The following is a 26,329-nucleotide window of genomic DNA, read 5'->3' as shown; positions in this document are numbered from 1 at the left end:
TATCGAGAGGCCAAAAGGGCGTGCTATCTCTCTTTGTCTTTCTGCTTATTTCCTCGGCTCTTACCGCTGGATTTTCTCCATTGTTCGCGATGGCCTCCTTCCTTGTCAGAGAAGAAGGATGCGAGGGCCTCCGCGCGAGCCAGGAGAAATAGCGGGCAATCTGCGAGCGAGAGCCAAGACTGGACCGAGCAAGCTTGTGTGCTCCCCCCAAGGCTCTCTGTATCTTGGCGTTTCTCTCAGCTTTAAGTATGCGAGCTCGTGCAAGTGCATTGTACAGAGAAGCAGCCCCGAGCGCACGATACAGCTATATACTTTGTAGGACTCTCCTGAGAGCAAAGAAACTCACGCACGCAGCACTCGACAAATATTTTGAATATTCCACGAGCTATTGGTAGGCTAAGGTCTAACTTTATTCATGAGAAAGAGAGAGAGAGAGAGAGGCAGATACCCCACGCGCCCTATTAAAAATTGAGCCGTTAATAACAAGTGATTTACCGATCGAGCTCCTCCAGCGGTGGTCGTGCGCGCGACCAACCGCCAGTCGTAAGAATAGGAGAGAAAAAAATCGATGCCTTCCGATATTGCCCACGAATATGAATAGATCGTAAACGGGGATTACAGTTAGATAAAGATCTTCCTCACTCCGGACTCTCGATTACATTAAAGAATGAAAAAACCACGCGCGCAATAACCAATAAATCCCTCCCGTCCCAGCTGCGGTCCCTTCACTAAATTATATTCCATCGCGCTAGCTCTCCAGAAATATATATAGAAATATATAAACTCTCCGCCGTTAATCGTCATTAATTCTCCAAACCACACGTAAGCGCACTACGGAAAAATGTATCTTTGAGAGAGAGAGAGAGAGAGAGAGAGAGAGTGGGGCCTGCCTGCCAGCCTCCTTCGTTCCTTTCTTTTTTTCTTCTTTCTTTTTTCTTTTTTTATCGTTAACTATGCGCGCGCCTCCCCGCAGAGGAGGGGAGGACGAAGGCCTCTTGGAATCATTATTTCTATGTTGCTTCGGAGCATGAAATCGGCCGAGTCAACGTCGGGAGCGGTCAGCAGTGTATGAGAAAAAGACGAGCGCGTACGAAATGATAGAGAGGAAGAGGGCAGGAGCCGGAGAAGGCAGGACGAGAGGAGAATAAAGAAGAGGAAGAAGAAGATAGCATAAAGTATCGTAAGGTGGAGGCTGGCTTGCCGCAGCTTTGGAGGGGTTATAGGCAAACGTCGTAAAAACATGATCGGCCGGGCTTGCCAACATCAATTAAAGCCGCGCCGACGGACGAAAATACGAAAGCTCTTGACTTTACGAGCGGTGTCTTGAAAAAAAATGCGCGCCTCTTGAGAAGAACACATGCGGCTACTGCGCGCGCACGCGGCTTTTCGTTCTTCTTCAGCTCACGATTAGATTGCGCTAATGGCAAGCGCCCTCGCCAGATATATCCTTATCTCTATACCAAGGCACGTCAGACCAGCAGAAAGCCGACTATTTCGTCCTCCGTTTGTCTCTGTCCTCTTTTTCTGCTTCTATTTTCTCGTGTGACCATCGGCATCTTTTCTCCCTTACGTTCTTCTCAAGCTTCGGAATGCTTTTAGTCGCGAATGAATTGGCTCCACTTTGGTATATTGGCGGAGGATTATACTATTATTCAATTTTACGAGGCGATTTTCTTTAATTTTTCTCCGAGGGACAATTTACACATCTCGAGACAGGCCACGAGGGTTTATTACGCTTAATTTCAGATAGCTCTGCTGTACGTGCATGTATACATTTTACAGCCGAGTTTTATGGGAGTGCGATTCGTTTTCCATGTTTCCAGGCATTTTTAAATTCGTATGTATGTTTGATTTTTTATGCTGGAAAACTGGATCGCTCGGTTTTCACTCTTTTCAATCGAAATGCCCATTTGCAGGCCAAGAATTAAAATGTATTGTAGCACTTTACCACGAAAAATCATCAATTAGCATATCATTCTCAAATAGCGATATGCTTTCTCGGAGTAACTCCAATCACTTTGTAAAGCTATATGAAAGAGCGATTAATATTAATGCGCTAGAGATTTGAGATCCGAATTTGAATCCCCGAGCTTACGTGTCCGACATGAAAAAAAGCATGGAGCGTAGGGCATTAGTTTTGTTTTCGTCATTCAGCATGTTATCTGGAAGTTGATTAGACTCTCTCTCTCTCTTTCTCTCTCTTTGGACCATTTTAGTACCGGCTGAAATAGCTTCATTTAGCTCCGAAAAGCCTTTCCATTTAGATCAGAGCTCGACGACGGCTTTTACCGATCGGCTACCGCAGATAACACACAAGAGAGAGAGAGAGAGAGAGAGAGAAAGAGAGAAAAACTTCTCATTCAGAAATGGATTATACGATTTCTACGGCGAAAATTAAACGTAAGTGGTACCATCACTGCTCGCTAAAGGAAACGATTTCTCGCAAAGAGGAAGAGAGAGAGAGAGAAAGGTCGCTTGAATACGAAATGACATTTCACTCGATATTTTACGCGGAATCCCATACGAAGAAAGGACAAAATGACAGTGTGTTAACGCACACATCACATATCGTAGCTTTTATTTTTGCATCGCATTCGGGTAGTCACTAGATTTTATTATACGCCATTAGATTTTGCTATCGTTGACAGAAAGCGAGCATCTTTGGTTAAAGACGTAAAACCGAACGTCTAGTCACGCCACAAGACAATTCACTTGGTCATTTCCCGACACACTTTTCCGTTGCTTGATATCTCGCATCGCACGCGTGCTGGAATAAGTGAAAAGCTCATCGAGAAAAGGGCTGCGTCTCCGATAAAGCAATAAATAAGAAGCTGTCAAAAAAGAGAAAGGAAGAACTTACATATACGCGCGGGGCAGAGAAGCGGATCCGCCTTTGTCATCAAGGACACAAAAACATGTCCTCCGGGGGAGAAAGCAAAGAAAAACTTAATCTCTCGGACGAAGCATTGTTAAAAACAAGCTGATAAGACAGTTAATTGCCATCGACAAATCTCCCAAATAGCTTACAGAGCTGGGTGTATAGGTGCAGCGCATATTCAGCGAGGGAGAAGAAAGAAAGAAAGAACGAAAGAACAGATTAACAACGGCGCGCAACTTGCGAGAAAGTACACTTTCGAAGCCACAAACAATATCACTGTCGCGAGTTATACTCTGTTTGGCCGGGGGTTTACGGCAATTTCCGCGCGCGAGTGTCATTAAAACACTCGTATAGTTTATGCCTCTCATTACCGCAACATTACTCTGATCACCGTAATAAATTACAATAACATTATCATCCTTGACTCTGCGGCCGCGGACAATTATTTTTCTTCTTTTGGGACGTGCTGTCCCGTTCAACTACTACCTGCGAGTCGATAAGCGCGTGAGAAAAAGAAGAGCCGATGCGGTCTGTGCGATAAGCCGGTTCCGAAAACAGAAAAAAAGAGTCAGCAGAAGAAGCCACGGACGCGGGCATCGGCCCAATCAGTTTCTCGAGCGCGTCGAGATTGACTGTTTATGTAGGACGCACTTTTTTTAAAAGGCCCGAGCGCGGTGATTAATCGTTTCGATATGTACCATAGTCTCCAATGTTAGCTTTTAGCGATATGATGCACGACTCAGAGATGAGGACAGTTTTTCTTATGCGCCGAATCGCCGAACTGTCCACAGGCGACATAATAGTCGCTCGCGGTTATCGAGCTTTTCTTCTTATTCAATTAATGCGCTGTCGAAACGTTTAATGTGTAGTCGTTTCGGTACTATCGCCTCAGTCACATGTTCCCGCTTCGTTCTTTTTATCGCATCCCAGTTTTTTCCTCTGCAACGCGAGACAACAGTTTCATATCGATACTGCTTTTCAATTAAGCTTGAGGACTCGGAGTTATTATTAATTTCTCTGGCGACGCAGAGGCGCGGCGACGCTGTGGATTAAAGTTTTAATGAAGAGAGTTTTTTTCATTAGTTTTAATTACCGAAGTTACATCTATTCTTGCTCCGCCACGCTATTCTTAATTGAAATCACTTCACGTGGAAATGGAGAGGAAATCTGTGCCGCTGCTCGCGCAAATTTTTTCGTCCTCGACGACGAAAAGTATATAACTGTGGAAATGCAATTCCGCGAGCAGAGAGAGCAAAGTAGATAATACGGACGAATAAGTCGCTCCTAATTTATTTCTAGTACATCTCTCAAGATGGCCGTTACGATCTTATAAACTATTTCTTAGGCGGCGAAGCACAGGCGCGCGTTTGATAAACGGCAAAGTTGCGAAATAATGGTAGTGTCCGCAAGTGTGTGCACAAGGTGGCCGTAAAACGAGAGAATTCATCCATCTCATTCATAAACGTCTCGTTTGCAAAGCGAAATCGCACTAACGACCTGAGAAGCAATTAAAAGCACGGCGAACAGCGGAAAAAGGTGAATAATGATGAATCGCAGATAACGGTTGGTACTGGCAGATCGACTCTGCTGAAGGGAAGATACCGATGCGCAAAGCAATAAACACACGAGGCACGCAGCATCGCGCCTCCTTACGCGCCAAAAAATCGCACCCCGTTCAATTTGCTCTCTGGCTGCGAAAGAGGGATCCTCACTGATGAATAATTTCCGCATAGCTGCACAATACCTTCATAAATCGCTTGCCCAAACGAATATAATCTACACCCGCGCACCTTCGCGCGCCGCGCAGCACAATGGACAAATCTCTATTTATATGGAGACGTCGAATCGCGACCTATCAATCTTTCCCTTTCTGCGCTCCCTCTCTCCTCGCCGAAACATTCAAATTTCGACGAAAAATACAAAGTTTGTTTTCTCTCCTGTTTTCTTCGAGGGTAGGAGCAGCGGAATGACAATTAGCTACAGTTATCTCGCCCATCCCCGCGTGATAAATCAGCGCGCACAATGCTCATAATTCTCGCGCAGAGTGCGCGCAAGCAGCACAATGGGGCACACCACGCCGGACCCAAGTCGAGAGATGCGAGAAGAAAAGACTCGCGAACTCTCCCTCCCCCTTTTCGAATATACGCCTATATATATATAGATATATAGCGAGGCGCTCTCCATTCTCTCTCTCTCTCTCTCTCTCTCTCGTTCTCTCTATCCTTTTTGTATATTAGAGCTCGCGGCTAAGCGTCCGCTCTTTTTCGCCGCAGAGCCCAATTGTATGTGGCTCAACAAAGTCAGAAATCCCCCCATTCAAGCCAACTTCCGTGGTGTGTTCCGCAGACTACTCGGTCAAGTCGAGTGGCTTCCTTCTCTCTCTCTCTCTCTCTCTCTCTCTCTCTCTCCTCGTAAGGTCTATTCAAAATCTTATTTGTAGAGGGAATTGGCTGCTGCTGCTGCTGCTGCTCGCCTTTTCAGTAAGTGTAGCTCATACGTAAGTGTGTGCGAGTAAGACTTTTGAACCGTGAGCGGGCTTTTTTGAAAGACAGACTTTCCAGTGAATCGCTAGGCTAGTTTCTACCTTGACCGACATCAAATTGAAAGGGCTCGATGCACATGCAATGTATAGACTGAGACCTCCTATTCAGCTTTGTCTATCACTAATGAAATGCCCGTTAAAGCTGATGAGATTAGACTAACGAAGCTACCTTTCGAGCCTTTTGTTACACTGGTACTCGCCACTCTGAAAAATGACTGTGATGGAATTTTTTTTGAATTGAGCAGTTAATCAGCGTGCGCGAGTATATAGTTATGTATTATCGCGGTGCGGCCGTAAGACGAGAGAATGTTGAGTGTATCAAAATGAGAAATCGCTCTCGAGAAGGGAAATCTTTATTATAGCGTTATAATAATGTCTGGGAGAAAAATTGTTCGTGATAAAACTTGATGGCCTAATTTAATATATTGTATGCAGCTATTTTCTTTCTTTTTTTTGTCATCACTTCGAGAATTTATTTTCGTCGCGAATGAGAGGATTTTTTAGAGATGTGTCAGGTTATATTGCCGGTGAGAGTCGATTGCTTTGATGGAAAATGCATGAAATTTTAGTGTGCCATGATTGATGCCTCAACCTATCTATACCGTGTGGATACCATACGTCGTACTACATCGATTTTTCTGCGGCATCCAATATTGATCTACCAATTTATGAATGTATCTATATACATGCGGAATTTTATAACTGAATGTTCTAGAGATACATGCAATATTTCAATATCCGAGGTATTTAAATTTTTTGGCAACATCCGAAATTTCAATAAAAATAATACTTTGATCAAGACTTAATTACAATTTTAGAGATTGCTGCAGCGACATTTCGAATCGATTCTAAAAGTCCAGATACAAATTACATATAGATTTTTGGAAAGATAGCTAGAGCTGAAACTTTGGGGGATAATATAGTCGTATCAGCATTATACGGAGAAGCTAGATGTCGGGGTGCTATTTACAAGCTCAAGCGCGTGCGCAGCTGCCTTGAAAGTGTTTTCCTTCCATAATAATCTACAAACTGTTTCTGTTCTGGATTAGAGCAGAGAGTCTCGGAGTCACGAGAGATCTTTAGTTTTGAAAATCCATTGTAAGCTCCGCTCGTACGACAACAAAAGCGTCCATTTAACGGCCCTTTCAAATATCATTAATGATGCAATGTTTTTTTAGGGCGAGCAGACCGACTCGACTTTGGCAAAAAGCTCATTGAGTATTCATGATGCGATTAACACGCGTCAAATTGGGAAAATCGACTTACGAGGCTTGATGTTAAAGGCATTAAAGCGCAAAAGGAAGCTTTTTGTTCTCGCTAGCTTGCTCCGACTTGGCTCAAAGGAGCTTCATCGAAAAGAAGAACACCGCGCGTAGTCGAAAATCGAATCACGACATTGACACGTCAGCCGACGAAACTCAGCGCAAACATTATCGCATGGGGCTCGGGTAAATGCGCTCGTAGCCGGCAGAAACATCGAGGCAGCAGGGAGCTTGCACACACTGCCAGTATTGCACGCAAGGCCAATTAACTCAATTCGTCGCATCATCGTTGTCGAGGATTTAATGCTAATAAGGCCAAATATGAAAATAGAGGGAGAGAGAGAGTAACATTGGCAATGGATGCGTAGCATAGGCACACGGGGGTTCTACAAAGGCTTATTGAAGCTAATTGAGCATGGAGCTTATTAAAAGTGCACTTTGAAGAGCCGCCGAATTTGGCTTCTTTAACGAGCGATATCAATAGTGTGGCTCTGCTCCCTCCCCTCTCTCCCTACTTTATACTCGCGCGCAGCTTCGCGCTGATTAATTTTAGCTACTTCCTTCTTTCTCCCTCGCTTTCGCGTGTTTTATCCGCTTGGCTTTCTTATGTATAATTTCTCTGGCTGCTGCCGATTGCTGCCGCGTCGTCGATGCCTATACGTGACGGCGATTTATCGCAAGCAGAATATTTAGGTTTTGCTTATGAAATTCAACGGAGGCGAATGCTTTATATGCTAGGCCCGCAGCCTCGCCTCGAGTAAGCGTCGAACATCATGGCGATTTATAACTCCGAATTCATTATTATCGATACATCGATTACGTGATAAGGCGATTGATTATTGAATTGAATTTTAGTTTTCGAGCCGAGTCGCTGCTGCACGCTGATGCTGGCAAGGAGCTAAATATACGATTGAGCGTCGATACGATCGAGGAAATTAAATTAAAACTATAGAGACTATAGCGGCAGTAGCGATCTCGCAAACGCACCTTCCAAATAACCGAATCAAAGCAACAGCAAATACGTAACACACAAGTGTTAAATGAAGCCATAGCTAGAAACCCACACGTGAACGTATATGCTTATGAATGCAGTCGTATGGAAACTGTAAATAGCAGCAGTGACATATTTCAAGGCTTGCGTGGCATCAAAAGTGAATTAAAACGTCGAATTTTATTGATGGAGGTTTATAAAATGAGTACGTGCGCGCTGCGCGTCGCGCGCCGGACGTCAAACTCGTCGTGTCAACTAAATTACAATCAGGACGTAAAAGGCCATCGTAAAGTAACATCTTGCTGAGCGGCTGTTTATGCCACGAAATCGCTCGTGACAATTTGATGCCCATTCCGCACAAGGGACAGGGTCATTAGCGCGGAGAGCGCCGCCGACAAAGCCGATATTTCCTGTTCTATTGTATTACGACACGACGATCGCGCGCATATACATCGAGGCGGAGAGATCAAGACGTCCCTCTGAATTTTTCTTGCGTCACATCCATTATCTACAATCTCGCGCATACGCTGGACACGCCGCATTGATTTACCGCTACACGGGCCACTTCTCTTCGCGGATAAAGTTGTCGGCGCCTATGCGTACGTACACCCGCCAAGCCAACCGGTCAATCATCGGCTTGCCGCGCCGGCGCACACATATATTTTTCTGGACGTTTCAATCAGGACTCTTCTCTGGAAAGTTACTCGGGAGAGCTGGAGACGAAGAGTGGAAACGCGATTAAACGAGAATTTTAAATTGCCGCCATCGCGCGCTCGCTCGGGGACTCGCGCGCAAGCACCATTGTTTAATATTGACCAAGTCTAATGGAGCGTGGAATGAAGGGTAAAGGAGAGAGAAGCGACGTCGGAGAGAGGCATTCTCGCGGACTTACGGAATATTCAATTTGATGGAAATCGATAAATTTTCGTAATTAGCGAGCGATTCAAATAAAATTACGCGGAGGTAGATTTTAATTGAAGCCCGGCTGCTCCTTTCTCCTCCAAAGGGATGCTTCGCTGCCTTCAGATTTGCGAGCGCGGCTTATGATGATTCATATGCACCCCCGCCATCGACTGTTTTTAATTTGCCATGTCGAAGCAGTGTTATTACCAGCGCGCGCGCGCGCGCGGCCGATTGATTTAATGAATGAGCGCGCGAGTTCGATTTAAAATTATAGGCAGCGGGCGCGCGCCTTGATACGAGAACACGGGAGGTCAAGTAGACGTTGAGGAATGGCTTTTCTTGCCCGCTCGCGCCGCGCTTTAACGCAAACAAAAAATGAACAATGCTCGCCTCGCTACTTCACCGCTGTAACATATCGCATGAATAATTTTGTCGTTTGTGCTCTCCGTGCTCCTCTGACGTATCGCTGTTTTTGCGAGACACGACGACTAAAACGGAATTTTCGCGTTAGATTCTAGACCGTAGCGAGCACAAGATATATATATGTGTATTGTCAAACAATAAATTAGGAAAATTTTCCAATTAACGCCAAGGCAGCACAAAAGAGAGCAAGCAAGCAAGCAAGCAAGCAGCCGACAATTAGAAAGTTTCACGCAAAAAAAATTTATGGATTTCCGCGGCTTCCCACATAAATTGTCGCGGGTTGCAAACAAAAAGATACCGGCGTCGGTGCCGGGGTCCGACAAAGAAATAAAGCATTAACTCGTACTCAAATAAAAGGGATCCGTTCGCTCACGCGATGGCGGTGTAACCCCTATGGTGTGCCGGCTAAACTTTTTCACTTTGTCAATAAAAGCTAAAACACCGCTATCGCGCCAACTTTCGCTTGCGACGACACAGTGAGAGAAAAAGTTTCTCTCGCTTGCGCGAGAGAGAGAGAGAGAGGGAGAGAGAGCGAAGCATGGAAAATGCACGTGCGGATATTATACGCCTAAATTGCGTTTGCGGGTTGCGCGCGTGCATCGAAGTCAGATTGCACGAGACACTTTCCGCGGACACACGTCCGATCGAATCAGCGTTGGCCTGCGCCCGCGCGCGCTACCACGGACTGACAGGCCAAGCGAGGGTGGACACATAGCCCGCCGACGCCACTGCGAGAGCCAGACATTAATATAGATAGGGAGAGCGAGAGCACGGCATGGAAAAGTTGATCAGGATAATCAAGAGTTTCACGCCGGATAAAAATGTTGTTGTGCATTACTCTCGCCAGTGTCTCGATTTTCGATGCTGGTTTGCTTCCTTAATTGAATTGATGTTGGTTGATGCATTCCACTGGAATATGATATTTATTGGAAAGGTGAAATCGTCGAACAAGAAAAGGAGTAATCCGAGATAAAAATGAATAATCAATTAAGAAGATGGCTCGAATGCGATTAAATCGGCGCGCTCGACGAGGCCTCACGTTACACGCACATGCGGTTTTACGAGGGTATTGAGATTCAATGTTCCAATCGAGGTTATACATGGCATTAATTGAGAGCAGCATGGGGGCCTATCAAAAGTACAACAAAGCGCAGCTGTCTACATGCTATCAGCGTGAACGAAGAGAACTGTTCGCTCGGAGCTTCTTTCCGGGCTGCTACCTCATATGCACGCGCAAATATTTGTCAAGATGCTCGTCTCGGAGCACTCGAGACTAGCATTAGCACCTCCCGAAATCCCAGAAAATGTCTGTTTTCTCCCTAAAGAGAAGCAAGAGAGCACGAAAAAGAGGATCCTTTCCTTGAGAGCGTCATAAATCTTCCGATCAGATAGGCCCGTGTGCCTTGCAGCTGCAAAGGTGCATCATTTTTTTCCGATGATTGAAGAGACAAGGTGGTGGCGAAGAAAAACCGCCTCCAGATAGCGGGCGTGCGCGCGACGCGCGGGTTATCCTGAAGCAGCGGAGACAACGGAAAGGGCAGGGAGAGCGTTCAAGATAAAGCAAGATTGCCCGAGGAAAACGGAAAGCGAAGCGCGGGCACGGAAACTACCCTGGCTACCATGCGCTCTCGGCCTCTGCGCGCACGAGCGCAAACAAAGATTGTATTATCCGCGCGCGCATACCTCGCTCGCGTATACCTGTGCAAATATATACAATAAGCCAGTGGCGAGCGAGCCGACGTCGTACCGACTATCCGTATCTACGTGCACGCGTGCTTGCATGTGTGCCCGCTCGTCCTCTTCAGTCACAGATCGGCCGTGTCGCGCCACATGAAATCTACTTGCTTTACGTAACATTATTTGCAGATGCCACCGCCTAATTGACCTACGCCGCAGACAAAAAGTACATAAATCAGCGTGCGCGTGCGCATAAGGCCAGGGGCTGACCATCGTTTTCGGAAAAAAACCGTCGAAATTTTCTTGAAACGCACGCGGCGAGCAGCTTTCTACCAAAGTTTTCCGTTCCAATTAGAATGAAAGCCTCTCGCCGCGTATCGAGTGAATTCCTGTTTTTAATGGAATTAAAAGTTGGAACGAGAGCGCGAGAGCAGAGAACTTTTTTCAAATGCTGCCCGCTCTGTGTTTTTCCACCCTCTCCATAGCGAAAAGCAAATTAACGGTTTGCGAACAAAAAGACCGAGTGTATAATTACCGTTTATACTTTGGCCGTATTATTGCCCCCCTCCTACTTTCTCTCCTACGGACTCTTGAATTTGCTGCTGAATGCTGCGCGGCTAATTCAAGGTTTGCGTTTCCAAAAGCGCGCGCCAACTTGTTGATAACTTTTTCTCCAACTTTTCGCTTTGCGTCTATTCAAATTTTTCGTGAGAATTGCTTGGTTCTGCTCGGGTACCATTCGTACCTTTACTCCGTTTCTAAAGATCACTAGACGTAAAATATTGTTAGTTTAAAAATAAACGAACGTCAACTTTGCATACGCATCGACAGATGGCAATCTGGTTGTGATCAAGTTACCTCTCTCTACGGAGTTCGTTGAAATATGGAGAGAGAGTTTGATCGCGTGGCCTCGGCGTTAATTTTGTTTGGCATGCCAAACGACCTGAGAGAATCCATCGAATCAGCGCTCCTCCAATAAAACCACAGCGTATCCGTAGTGAACCTGATGCTCATTAGCCTGTCAGCTCGAATTTATCAAGTCGAGCAGAAAAAAAGAACGAGGTCCGTCTCTCTCATTGCAGAAATTTCAAAGCTGGATGTGATGCGCCGTTTCATATAAAAACGGCCACGTGTGCAGGGCATCACGTCGGTCGCGCATCGATCACAGTCGGCGATCACGTTTTCGAGAGAGAGAGAAAGAGAAGTACACGGGCGCGTGTCCGCAGCAGGCTCGCCATGAAGCTACGAGAGATGTGGACGGTAAAGGGGACGGGGGTGTGTGGGGGCGGCAGACGACGAATCTCTGTGTACGAGCGGGTCTATTTGCATTGGATCTATCCAGACTAACCGGGGCTTACCTAGGCAATGGCGCTGTCGTTTCCGCTTGCTTATGTTGGTGTGTAGCTAGCGGTACGCGTTAGCAGTACGTCATACTTCGCGCGGGCGAGGGAGGGAATGTGTATGCAGCGGCAGTAGCCCCAAAAGCGGCCTCGGTTTTGCTGTTTGTGTTGAGAGGACGCGGGCAACAGCAGCCGCTCGGCAACGCCAAGAGTATTTGTGGCGAGACGAGAGAGAGCGAGCCTACCTACTTCCATAGCCACTAATGGAACTGAATTTTGTTTGGAGTATTTTGCAGCTAAACTGCACCCTCCGACACAGGCGTCTACTCTAACCGTACGGATACCTTTGCTTTCCAGATATGTACTGCGCGAATGCTCGTTTCGAGTACCCGGGGAAAATTAGGCTCTCTCACTCGATATTTCTCTTGGCTCTTGGGCAAAAGTACCCGACTGTCTAAATCAATTACGAGAGCTTACATACTGCGTCCTACGTAATCAGAAGAAACTAGCACATAAAAAGCTATTATGTCGAGCGAGATGGCTTGGAAATATGCAGACTGAGAGAAAGACATGCGCGTGACAAATGTATGTGCCACGCATAAAGATTCATCGCGCGTGATGGGCTTCAACGACTGACGGATTAGCGTGCGTAGATTTTCATCGTGTCTAGTAACTCTTTTTTCCATCATATACGTGACTCGTCGTATTTATACGCGTTTTGTCGTCCTGGGATCTAATGGAGACTTTATAAGTGTATAATTGAGTGAAGGTGCGGCTCAATTTTCTAATTTTCTCTTTTGAATATCGGAGAGCTTAAACTTGAAAGTCGCGCGCTAGACGATACTATTACTCGGTGTAGCTTAATCTAGCGCCTCTCATTTGAGGCAGTGCTGCTGCTATGCATATAAGCTATGCAAATGTACGTGCAACAGGAAGACACTTGCGACGGTGGCGGCGGCTGCTTGACTCGCGCCGGAGAGAAACTGGCAGCGCTTCCTCTTCTCCTCGTATTATCATTATAAATTCCAGTTGAGGCGCTTGCGAGCGTCGGGAGCGAAAAGAAATCCAAGTTATTTAACGAGTGAACGTAACGCTCTCGTTGCACGCGTGGAACTGGTCTCTCGGGCAGAGCCAACAGTATCGCTGAGCCGCGCTAACGAGCTATTTTTCAGGCCAAATTCCATCGTGGGCCACGCGGATAGTCGGCTAACCGTGCAATTACTTAGCCAAGTCAGCTCGCATCTGCGCCACACGTCGTCGTGCACGCGCACGTTTTGCATCGCACGCTTGGCGGCTGACCGGCCGGCGCTCAAAAGCAACCGTGTCATTGTCTCTCCCCTCTCCGTCCTCCGGTATATCCTACATCATGAGCGGCGCGCACGGAGGTCCGGCCACTCACGACGCTGGATTATCATGCTGACAATTCGAAGATGCATGCGCGGCATCCAAGAGAATGGAATTCCGCATAGACAGTTGCGTAACCAGAATGATGATTCGGGGGAGGTCGATTAGAGTACACGCGACGGAATGAAAATTTCCCAAATGCGCGCGACACGCCGTGGAGGTGCATCGTCGAGAGGCATAATTTAACGTCTTTACGTAACGCCGATCCGACATCGTGATTGTTACGACGAGTGTATATTGGTTACAAGCAACGTTACGGGTAAAAGCTGGAAAATTGCGTGGTAAATAGGATGTGTGAAAGCTTCAATTGTTTTAAACGAGGTGCTTTGCCAATAGCACACTTATCTCTTTTTTCTTTTTTTTACTGCATTATTCTTTTGTAAATGCACGATCATGTCGATTTGTGGGATAATTCTCCGCTATAGCCGAGCTAGTTACATAAAGTGTATTCTTCGCTATTTTATAGATAGCACGGAGACAGGGGCAAAAGTTGAATTACGCGAGCGACACAACGTGTAAATTTTTTATGGGAGATGTACTGTCGCGGCCCAGATTCGCTTGCTAAATTAGTCTACTGTAAGATAGGTACTAGCTACACCAACGAAAGTAGGCAATAATACAACAATTATCCGATATAAGATAATCCGACTTGCGCTCGTTCGACAGCCATCTGTTATAATTCGATCAAAAGTAACGTCAGTCTGACGAACTACTTTCTCTGCGTTATAAAGTATATTCGATAATGCAAAGCAGCAAGTCTGCTTGATTGAGTTCCTCATGGGACATTTTCCTTTTTCATTCTCCACTCTGCTGCCTAGAACAAAACAACTCGAGCGCGAGCAGGCAGTTTCCTGAACTTTCCGCAGTGCCTTGCGGCTAAGCGGATCAACTTTTTCTCTCTCTCTCTCTCTCTCTCTTTGTCCCGCTGCGCTTTCTCGCCCGCACGATAATGTGGATTATGCTGATCGAATTTTCAAAGTGGGATTCATCTATCCTCGATGGGCACTCGCAGCTGTAATAGATATTAGAACCTTTTAAAAGGGGGTAATCTATCGACTCTCTTAGATTGAGCTATACCATAATGAGGCCAGTTCTCGTTCCATTATGCAAAATGCAAAGTCAATCACAATTTCCAATAGTGTGGCATTCAAGTCGTAGCTGCATTCTTGCAATCGAGCACAAATAAAGCAGATATCAATCGTGACTATAAAGATTCTGAATGACTCACGAGCTGTAAAATAAAAATGAAGCTCGCTACCTATACTCCGTGAGCATATAGGCCAGTGCATGGGATTTTTATAAAGTGCTCTGTCCCGTTCGAGGAATGAACGACTGCGTAATGCGCGCGCAAAGCAAAGAGGGAAACGGAGCCGGACAGGGGTGCGCACAATAAAACAGAGTTACACGCGAATCTTCGTGAAATATTAAAAACGCATGGCGCTCGTGCGTGTCTGCAAATTCGTGCCACGTGCCGCGGTATCGATCAGAACCACATAGACGGACCAAAAGAAGACCCTTTGATGAACGGAGGAGAAAAAAAAGAAGAGAACTTGAGAAGGAGGAATAATCTTTCTCGTCAACCACAATTTCAAGACATCGTAGCTGCTCTGCTGCTCTCCCCCTTTTTTCCTCTTGCAGACGCCTCTGGCCATTTCTCCTATGTAGGGTTTCAGACAGCTTGCGGTGGCCAATGACCCTCTACGATGCGCACATAATAAGACGTACACCTAGCACCATAAACGCTGCTCTCTCTCTCTCGCACTTTGCGGGTTGCGCTAAATTATATGCGCATACGTATGAATACACGCGTGTATTAGGCTATAGTAGGTGTTGCGTGCGTAGGCGATGATGTGTCCTCCTCCCCCACTTTCTCTACTCGCACACGACGGACGAAAAAATTTAATATTGCATCTGCACCGTGAGGCTGAAATCGAGAGATGAGGGAAGCTGTAAAAAAGTTTCGCTTCGATGCTTTCCTTTTTTTATTGTTTTATCGCTGCCAAAATTATTATGGCCTGATACTTACACGGCTTCCGGGCGACTGCTGCTGCTGCTGCTGCTGCTGCTGCTGCTGCTGCTGCTGCTGCGACACGTACACGCGCCGGGGTTACGATGGCTTTTATCGAGGGAAGAGATTGCTCGCCACGCGCGCGCTACTCGACACTTACTTCTTTCGACATTTCATTTCGAAGGTTTCTCATGAATTCAATGGGGAAAAGTAGGCCAAAGTTTGGAATCTAAAAAGAGTTTTTTCATGACTGCAGATTAATTTTAGAATACATTTCAGAACCTATAGAGGAAAATTAACATTGTCAAAACGTTATTATAAAACGTATTTCATTGCGTGACAGCTGCAAAATGCATAATAAATAAAATTTAAAAGGCGTGTGTGCCGTTGCTTTACGACCACCATACGTGATTAACTTTACAGCGCTAAAATATAGGCAAATAGAATATTTTCGAGCATCAAATTTTATCGCATAGTCGCGAGAAGAAGCTTGCTCGTAGTGATATAATATATCTCGCCAATGAAGAATTAATCATTGGTTTTGATTTAACATCCATACTCGTAACAAAAATTCATCACTTTACGACGAGTTAAAAGTTTTACGAGGCCCATATGCGCGCGCACACAACTTTTTGGCGCGTTATAGTCGTAAATTCCACTACAATAAAACTTCGTCTAAGAGAAGGTCTGTTTCTCACACATGCGTCGTTTTCCCTGGAGGAGACACGTATATGCGTTCTACGCTATTATATGCGTTTTTATAAAGGAAAGGACGACGAGACAGTGATGGGCGAGAAAAGTAATATCACGCGTGCACGTCTATCCGCGCTGTCGTCATCGTCCTTCTTCTACCCTCCGAAAGCTCCGCAGCACTACTATTGAAAGCTTTTTTAATAAAAAAATACGCAAGAGAGAGAGAGAGAGAGAGAGAGAGAGAGAGGGATAGAAAGGAAGCCATTGTATGCGAGGAATCTCACCAAATGCCTTATTTCCCGGTGTACAAACTCTCGCGCCCAACCGAGAATTTATCACCAACCACGAGACCTTTGTGCTGCATTACCGGACAATGGAGCTTTTCGTATGCACGATAGCTCTCTCTTCGGAGAATGATATTTTCAGGTCGAGCCTAAAAAAAAATCCGCGTAGCAGACAAGCAACCAGCGAGCGAGGCGTGGATAGTGGCTTTTTATACAATTAATTAATATGCAAATTGTCGCGTAACGACGGTGGCGGCAAAGTCTTCTGCCATTTGAATGTAAGGGTTATAGCCTCATGCATTTTTCTGAACTACACGGGCTTTAACGATGATTCTCGTGCTCCCGCCAGCCGGCTATCTTCCAAATTTCGTGTAATGAATTTTTTTAGTTAGTTAACTGCGCGCGATGCTGCCGGCTACATCTCTAACTCTATCTCTCTCTTTGAAATTTAAATTCTTTTCTTCCGAGCGCGTTAACAAGATATTTAGCTCCGACAGAGTGTAATGTGATATTCCAATTTTTATTTTTTTCAGTATCCTTTCTACACGTAATGAGCAAGCCATCGTTCATTACCTATCATTTTCATAATAATAAACGGATATCATTATCCTAATTGTCTACGCATTCATTTTTCATTCGTGCGGCTGCCGTTAATTAGATCCAGGAATATCCTGAAAAAATATTATCTCGTAGTAGTCGAAGTAACACGGGTTGCGTGAACGTAAAACAAAACTCTAAGTGAACTAAATCTTGGATAGTACATCGAAGGGAGAGTTCATCGTTCTGTTTTTCTTCCGCCAAAGTTTGACGAAATCAGTACGTATTATATCGAATAAACTTGGCCTTCGTCACCGACGCGACTTGTATTTCGGGCGGAATCAATATTCACGTTTCCTGAAATTACTGTAGTGAAACCGTATAACGAGCGTGACTACGCGTTCCCGTAAGGCAAATGCTCCGAAAGTTACGGAAAGCTGCTTTATTTTATGGGTAGCTACTTCGTACACGCAGCTTCTCTCTCTCTCTGTCTGTCTCTCTATCCTTTATATTTCCCCGAAATTCACGAAACTAAAGTTTCCTATAAGCTTTCATTATTATACGGTTTAAAAGATCGGTAGAGAACGCACGATGTAGATAGACTTTCGAGACTATAACGTTACTCACCCTGTAAGCTCTCTCGAAAAATGGAAGCCGCACGAATAGCTTTGACGAGCACCATTAGCATAATATGTCAATAAAACCAGTTAATTTGCCGTGGTACGCGGCGATATGTGCTGAAAGTGCACACGCACTTTGGCTTGGTCGTTAATAATACGGTACGTTGATTTTTACCTCTTGGTGCTTTTGCAGAAGTAAATCTTGCTGGAATATTTTGATTAATAAAAAAGGGAAGATCGAAGATTGGAAAAAGTTTGCTTCATCAATGTTTTAAAAACCTTTTCTTTTTTCCGATTTTCATCATCTTCATTTTGAGCCAGAATATAAAGTTCGATAGCAATGGTGACTCCAACGGAATTGAAGAGAAACCCTACAAAGAAAATGACTGTCGGCTAGCTCCCCACGATCTTGCTCTTTCTCTTGCTAAAAGAATGCACAAGCCGACAATTTCGAATAAGCATAATTTTCAGTCCTTCATCTCAAATCCATTCCGACGCGGCAATCTCTTTGAAAGAAGCCCTATGTAACCTCGCAGCCATCCGCCTGCGCTGTTGCACCCTTCATACATTTTGCACAAATCTAAAAAGAACAACAAGGCGCTCGCTGGCAAGCATACGCACTTTGTTCTCTTATCAAAACTCAGGGGCGTCAAAAAAAAAAAAAAAAAAAAAAAAGAAAAAAAAAATAAATAAAACAAACGCAAGACTCTCGCGCCACGCAGGAGAAAAGGAGAAACATCCCCCGTACATAAAATATACGAGGCAGCGTGAAAAAGAGCGCACGCGAGGCTCTCTCCAAATTTAAGAAATCACAAACGAGAGAGAAGCACCCGCTTTGAGCCGTTTTCTTCCCCTCTTTCTCGCAATTACACAAATGCGAGGCTGGACATTTACATAGAAATATGACGACGGCAAACATTGCGCTCGACTGCCGGCTGCGTGGGTGTTTATAGACCGGCGTCCGCGCGCTCTCGAGCGTATATCGTAATAAATACTCGCGGGGAAGAGACAAAGTCGCGCGCGCTCGCCTGAGCATATAACCCTCGCACGCGCGCGCGTCACGCGGCCAGACAGTCGAGGCGCGCTACTTGCGGCTGCAGTCGCTTGACACTGGAACGGAGCGCACGACGAAAGCTTACTTCGCGCAACTCCGGGACCTGACTCGCGCATACGTACGAGGGAAAGAATCGTCAGGCGGGCCGACGAACAACGAGGCTTGATTAATTGACCGGGCGGCGCGATTAGCTGCGAAGGCCCGGGAACGGGGGTGGCTGAGTATGATGTTTCTGCGTCAATAGCGATGACTAAAACCGTATCGGGTCGCATCCCTCGCTGATCCCTCGATACGGTGGGAAGCGAGAGGCAGACTGTCGTACAGTTATCCAGCTGGTATTTTACTTTGCGGTCGGCGAACAATGAAGCCTGGCTATATCAAATAATTGATCGATGTAACCTCGTGAATAAACAATCCAGCTCGCTTTCTCGTTGTATTATTCACCTGCGCGCTGCAAAAGTCTACGTACGTACGTACGACACGCGCATGTACGACGCGTGGGTATAGCCTACGTTAGCTACATTCCGCGAATATGAAACATTAATCGTGCGAAATTCTCACTTGCAACTCGTGCGTCTGTGTGCGGTACGCAGTACATTTTCGAATGACAGTAGAATGGATGATTCATAAAATAGCACGAGGATTCATCCAAAAGCAAACACACGTATGCATAATGAAATATTTTTCGATGATTTATGAACGATAACAAGATAGAAACGAGTGAGAGCTGAGATATATATTATACACTGATTCAAGAGCAGTCATGTAGATATCAGGCTAATCCCAGGGCAAAAGCCCAGCGCGCGTACACAGTGTATCAAACATCGCTATTCGCGGCGCTACACGATACGTCCTTTTGATACACAAATCAATCCATAAATCATCTGGTCCGCATTAACATCCTTTCAGGCGTATGTGTACGTACCACGCGAACAGAAAATGAAAGAAACAGAAGCGCAAGCAGCAACAGCAAATCTCGACACGCGCGTGCGTGCGGCATTTATTACACGTCAAAAAGTGGGTGCGCGGATCGTTTTGTAGCGCGCTACTCCTCCGCTCGTCGACAATGTACACAAACAGAGAAACCGAGAGTGACTGCTGCCTGCAGCGAACGAGAGAGAGAGAGAGGGAGGCGCGAGTCGGTGTAAGTCGGGAAGCTATGCACGCGCGCCTTTTTTTCCTTCTTCTCTCATCTCGTCAACTCCTCCCTCTCTCTCCTGTCTTTTTCCCGCGAAGCGGGGCCTTCACTTGACTATCTCGGCGCTAGCAATGGATGCGTGCCAGAGATGTATGTACGACTTTCGAGTGTCAGCCGCGCCGACGACGACGACGACGACGAGATATTTTACATGCAGCTATCCCAAGTGGAACATCAGCAGCCTGCTGAGAATCGACCAGAAAAAAACAAGTGAAAACTTGGAATAATGATTTTACGGCTTGAATTCTGTAGCTTCGACGAGTTGCGATCTCTTCAACGTGACTCGCACGAATAAACAGGATAAATCTGTTTTGTAGGTGAGTAGTATGGAGCTGGGAAAAATTCGGAGGGATGCGACCTCTTTACGATTCAAGTGGCTTGCGTCGTGTTTTGAACGGAAGCGGTCGTTACGGGAAAAAACATCATTTAACAAAGTGAACGTTTGCCGCCTTGGAAGAGACATTTTTTTTTCTTATGTTTGAACACTTAGCTGACGATGTAGGATATTGGCACTTTTACTGCACAGAACTTTACGCGAGTTTCGAGTGGGTATTTCCTATCGGCTTAACGCTCTTCTTTATAGTAAGTCGTAACTTTTTTTTTTACAAATTTCAAGTTTTGTACGCCCCTCGCGTTACTGGAGCTGCATAAATTATTCAAGCCTAATACAAATATTAAATAGAAGCACTTAGAAGATTCGTACTATTTCTTGAAAAAATGAGAAAGACACGGCTCAAGATGCGCTATACACATTTAGTTTCGATTTCATATTACAGTCTTGCCAGCTACCTATATGGGCAAAAAGTAAGCGTCGCGAGACATATAAGCAGACGTGAAACGATAAGTGGTCGTATACGTTCAGAGTATAAATAATGGAAATCCATAATATAGAAAAGTGTTGTTCGTGTTAAAGTAAAGAAAGCCTATCGGTAACGGATAATCACGGAGCGGCTTGGATGCCCTAAAGCTACTTTTGCTCCGACAAAATCGCCAAACCACGTGGTCGTAATCGCATGCACATTTGCGTCAGGCAGACACTCGTATCATCGCTGCGTGCCTACAGGCAGCTCTTGCTCGTATGTATTTACGTGCATGCGCGGATCTCTTTTTGTTCGCGAAAACAGCGAGAGACGGCATACATTCGCGCGCACACGCACAGTGGCACCGATGCATGCGGCGGCATAAAAATAATGCGCCGCAGGAAGAAAAGGAGCCGGAGCAGTAGAGGCAGCCACGGAAAGAGAGACAGAGAGAGAGAGAGAGAGAGAGAGAGCGCGCACGCGAGCGATGATAAATGAACAGCAGCTGTTGACGGAAATTTGTACGAGCATAAATCTGCACAGAAGAGGCCGAGAGCAGGAAGAGCGAGAAGAAAGATTTTAGTGAGCCTAACGCGGACATCTTTCGCAGGTACGCATGGTAGTTTTTTTCATATCCACCGAGCGAAAGATAAAAACATGGCAGGAGAAAGAGAGCGAAGCCATGTGTGCGTGAAGCTTTTTATTTATGTCAGTTTAACGCAAGAGCTACTGTGCTATTAATGCACGCGCGTTGCGCTAATGCGAACGCCCGCCCGCCAAGTGGGCCTCTACGCCCGTAGGAATGCTCGAGTGGATTTTCGATATTTTCGATGTGCCAATAGCACTGTTCTTTTTTCCATTCTCCGGTCATATTTATTTACGCAGAGCCTTTCTTCCTTATGCGCAACGTGACATTGCAACGCGTGCGAGCGGCAGACAACTAAAGAAAAGAAAGTAATGACGACAGAAACGCGCGCGTCGGAAGACATTTGCATCGGAAGTGTGCCTCTGCGAGATAATTTAATCAGCCGCTTGTTCTCTGCTCCACGCCGCTTCCCTGTACAATCGCACGCGTGCAACTCTCGCGCGTCTCGTCGTCGAATCAAAAGTTTGCCAAGTTTGATTTCACCAGGTAGTTTACTTCCAAAATAAAACGAGTTTGCCCTACGCGTTCAATATGAATATATTAAAACCGCGAATATGGAAATGACTTTCGTCGCGCGCGCGAAAGAGAGAGTTTCATTATTACATCAACTTTTATCAATTGAAGGTCTGCACGCCTTCGCGACCCTTGCAAAAATAACGATGCAAATGATCGAGCTGTCGAGAAAATTCCATTTCCAGTTGTGAGACGATAAATTTTATTAGAAAATGCGCGACACATACACATTGTGCAATTACATCGACGCGCGGAAATTTATCGCCATTGCCAACGTAAAAAATTGATTGTCATTGGAATGCAATTTCGAGTAGTCGATTACTGAAACTACAAACTTTTGCACTCAAGTGCCGTGCCGCCGACTGACAATAGGCGCAGCAGCGGCAGCCAATAGCAACTAGCTAAGCTGTTTTTCCGATAGGCACGAAGAAGCATCGAACGTATTTAATAAAAGGTCTCGCGCGAATTATTCATGCGACACGAGCCATCCATTGCGCGGCACACACCCAGAGAGAGAGAGAGAGAGAGAGAGAGAGAGAGAGAGAGAGAGAGAGAGGAGTCAAGAGGAGGTACTTTGAAACGCGTGGTATATATTATATTGTAGCGCGCGGCGCGTGAATCGTCTTCATTTATTACTATCTCGCCACGGCGCGTCTGTTTTGCATAATACATATCAAGCGGAATGTACACGCAGCTGCTACTTCCTGCCTGCGACAAACAATCTTTAACTTAGCGTTGTTCAATAAGCATCCAGTCCAAGGTAGATATATATGTACTGAATAATGGAGAGTTTAGCGTTAAAGTTTTACTCCCCTGCGTGTGCAGAGGATGGACGGATTAGGTATCTCGATCGCGGGCGTCTGATAAACACGTCGCGAGTAATTTGCGGCTGCGCTGTGTTTGCCTGGGTGCGTTTTCGCAGCTGCTGCTCGCGCTTTACTTTACTTTCCCCGGAAGTATTCCGACGGCGTAAGCGCCGCCCGTGTACTAACGCACCGTCGCTGAGCCTTCGAATTACCAAGTTTCAGCGCACGCGCTCTCGGCGCAGCATTGTTTATTGTTTCGCTTCATTCGTTTACCTACATTCAAACCATTAGGTATGTAAGACGTTGAAGTCGATCGCGTGCGAGTTTGCCTAATTGCGTCAGACACTTCTTTCGTTACTTCGTCAACTACAGTATCGAAACAATTGTTTTTAATTCACTAAATTTTTTAATCAATATTCCAAGTCCGGACAAAGTTTAATCTTTAGAAAATCAGAGGCGCTCCTTGGTCACGCGCGTCTTTTATGTTGCAGAGGCGCTGAGAGAGAGAGAGAGAAAGAGCGTGTGCGCGCGAAGTTGGGACAAGGATGACAGTTTTACTGGGTCGTAATTCAACCCCTGCTCACCGACAATTTCAAAGAGATCAATTCAAGGCTGCAGCGTTGAAAATTCCATAAACGTTTTAAACTAAAAACTTCATCTCTTTCATGTTGAGTTCCTCCCTCCATTCTTATTCGACGCGTCCTCGCTCTTCTGATCAAGATTAATTGATGTATAAAGTACTAACAAGTGTCTTTGACGTATTCTCAAGCTTTTATGGATAATTTGTTTCTTCTCTTTTCTGGCGTGGGTGGAAAGTAAACAGTATACACCGCATATGGAAGAGTGTTGACGAGATGATTTTTCTCACTTTTTTGCCGGAATCATAATTAATAACTCATTTTACGGACGACTCGATGACAAACTAGACAGGTATTTATTATCCGGGAGAACCATTAAAAAGGTCTGCGTGTTCTCACAAATGGATTTTTTGTTATTTCAGAAGAAGCAAAAATGGGCGATCATTTATATAAGTAAGAAGAGGCGAGGCCTTCCCAAGTACTATGTAGAAAAGTACATCGTATGGTGTCTGTCAGCTTCGGAAAAGCGTCTCATTCGCGCCTATCCTCTCTGGAAGATTTTTCTATCCACGCACATTATTAGCATATTTTCACAGTTGAATTTTACACCACTTCCGATTGTGAAAACATGAAGGGCGGCACAAGTGCTCTTTGTTTTTACTCGCGCTTGTTCGGACTCGCTTGAATAATGGATTCGAATTCGTATACTCGAGCGCGAGCTTCTTTTTTCCCTTTTTTCCAGATGACTCGACACAAATTTTCGATTACCTCGTGGTTATGAGTTTTATGGCTTTGAAGAAATGAAAAAATTATAATTGCCACGATGACTTTCAAGCCGTAAGCTTTAAAGAGCTTCCTTCTGTGTCTATATACGAATAAACTTGATCTTTCGACGGTGAACATATCCATCGTAGGCGTAATAAACTCAGCGGTTGAACGATTCGATTTTTTACTGCAAACAATGTAATGCAAGTATATAAGAAATTATATATCGATGATTGATACGAGGGAAGATGATGATGGCAATGAGCCAGGAAAATGAAATGAAGTGGAAGGAAGGATTCTCGCTCAGTCATCAGCCACAGCAAGTATATATGAAAACTGCAAGTCACGAAACAAGGATGGCTAACAGCAGTACAGAAGTATGCAACGCTGCTATGCAGCCTGTCAAACTTTATAATTTTTCTCAATCATTGGGCTGATGCTTTAAAACACACATCGTTAATGCGGGCGGTATGAAGTCAAACGATCGGCCGTTGATCGCAACGGCAGCAATCGACGGCAGCTGAAAAAGTATATATACAAGAAGTTGATTAATTGCATCAAGAACAAATGATCTTTCAAATATTATTTGTGGGCGTATATCTTTCGATCTCTACCTCTCTTTCTCGCTCTCGTGACTCTGGATTTCAAAAGGATACTCCGACGGACGAACCAATTTTTTTTCGCCAGCTGTAACCGATCTACCACGTGTAATATTTCACGTTCGCCAATGTGCTTGTCACGAATTTCATTTTGAGCAATAATTTTTATTTGACAAAGGTATTCCAACTGAAGGTTTAAAAAAACTACGGAGCTAATTTTTTAAGAATAAAAAAACTTGTTGGTCGCTACTTGGAATACTTGGGGAAAAGGATGAATAAATTCCTGGACTTGCTGGCAATCATACAAATTGAAAGTTTTTTGAAACTCAGCGTTATATATGACGAAGATTAAAAAGTATGAGTAACTATGATCGATACCCGACTAGTCGCAGGCCTCGGGTCAGCGCTCGCGGCGCTTTTATTGAGCAAACATGAAACTTTTGAAACATCGCTCCGTCCAGAGGCAGGAATTTAATTTATCTAATTTGAAGTTTATGCCTAGTGTTTTAGCTCGAAAAGGCACGGATCAGCATCGCGTTGGATATTGAAAAAGTATTTAAATACTTTCTTGGCGATCAACTGGCTAAAGCATTGCGAGGGTACAGCCAAGATATCCATTTGACGATCAAACTTCTTTCATCTGCCGAATCAGAAGACGAAGTTTTCACAGCTGTAAAAGCACTTTGGCGATGATACTACAAAAGGACACAATAAAAAAAAATCTGATGCTTCGAAAGGCGTATTCGGTAAATGAAAATCACATTTGATGGGTTAATATCGCACAGGAGAACTACGCTGCAAAGTTGGATTCATCCGAGTAAACAGTCCTTCCGTGAATTTCCTGCTGGAGGCCGGAGAGGAAGAAAATACAGAGGTCGTCGAGCGCTGCCGTGCGGAGGATTGGAAATCTCGTCTCAGCGGTCCGTCGGCCAACTGCGAGAAGAATTATGCATTCGTCCCTTGCTCGCCGAGGCGAGCGCGAGCGACAATTCATCGGCAGCCGTCGCGACACACTCGGCTCGGCGAGAAAAATATGTTGACTTTCAATTTGAGCAGCGCGGCGGCGGTGGCGGCCGCGGCGGCGCCGTAATGCGCAGCGCTTTCTGCGCCGCCGGCAGCCGGACAATACTTGCGCGCTCGCAATCAGTTGGCTTTAACCGCGACACCAGTACAATGGGCTGTAAAACGAATTTTTGCGCGAGCGCCCGACGCGAGGGACTCTCCACTGTGACTTTGCGCGCGGAGGGAGCGAACTGCCGCGCACGACTTTTAAAAACACGATTCCCAGGGAGGTTACCCTATAGGTAAATAATTTTATGCTACGTAAATATACGTATTTTATGTCGCCGGCACACGCGCGCCTTCTATGTAAACAGGCGACGGATCAAAACGTGTTTCCACAGTACGCCCGCTGTAGTTGATGCATCGACGAAAATGGAGTCACTTCATGCCGTAGAGGGGCGAAAATTGCCGCGCTTGACAAATACATTTGGGGAGATATTTGGATTTTTATTCGGAGAGCGACGCGCTTTTTGTCCTATGCCAGGCGGCAGGGGGAAACATACGACGATGAATCGCGTAATTTAGGACGATTCGCACGGGGATTCACGCGCTTTTTTCTCTTACACGGCGGCTGCTTCTGGCTGCTTCCGCGAATGAACGACTGCCGATTGTCAGGGCGCGCGCGATTATTCATACGCGCCAGGCCACGAGAATCGTGGGTTCCGCAAGGAAGAACAATGCTACGCGAGTGGACAGAGTCTAATGCAGATTTGCCAGCTATATGGCGCGAAGCAGGCCGGAAAGTT

At 45.5% G+C, this 26,329-nt stretch overlaps 1 long non-coding RNA gene across 2 annotated transcripts; it reads left to right on the top strand.

Annotated features, from left to right (window-relative positions):
• The first annotated feature begins 21,018 nt into the window (after positions 1-21,018).
• LOC131670372 (uncharacterized) lies at positions 21,019-25,534 on the top strand. Of its 2 annotated transcripts, none has more exons than XR_009302451.1 (3): positions 21,019-21,224; positions 23,071-23,509; positions 23,580-25,534. It is a non-coding gene; the product is annotated as an uncharacterized LOC131670372 (long non-coding RNA). The 2 variants fall into 2 exon arrangements; XR_009302452.1 differs by lacking the exon at positions 21,019-21,224 and adding an exon at positions 22,420-22,533.
• Positions 25,535-26,329: the final 795 nt, after the last annotated feature.

Source organism: Phymastichus coffea, unplaced genomic scaffold (assembly GCF_024137745.1).
Source record: "Phymastichus coffea isolate CEN01 unplaced genomic scaffold, Cenicafe_Pcof_1.1 PCOF00109, whole genome shotgun sequence".
In the NCBI taxonomy this organism is placed as follows: Eukaryota; Metazoa; Arthropoda; class Insecta; order Hymenoptera; family Eulophidae; genus Phymastichus; species Phymastichus coffea.
The sequence above is the reverse complement of the archived record's forward strand: the minus strand, read 5'-3'. Positions and strand labels throughout refer to the sequence as shown.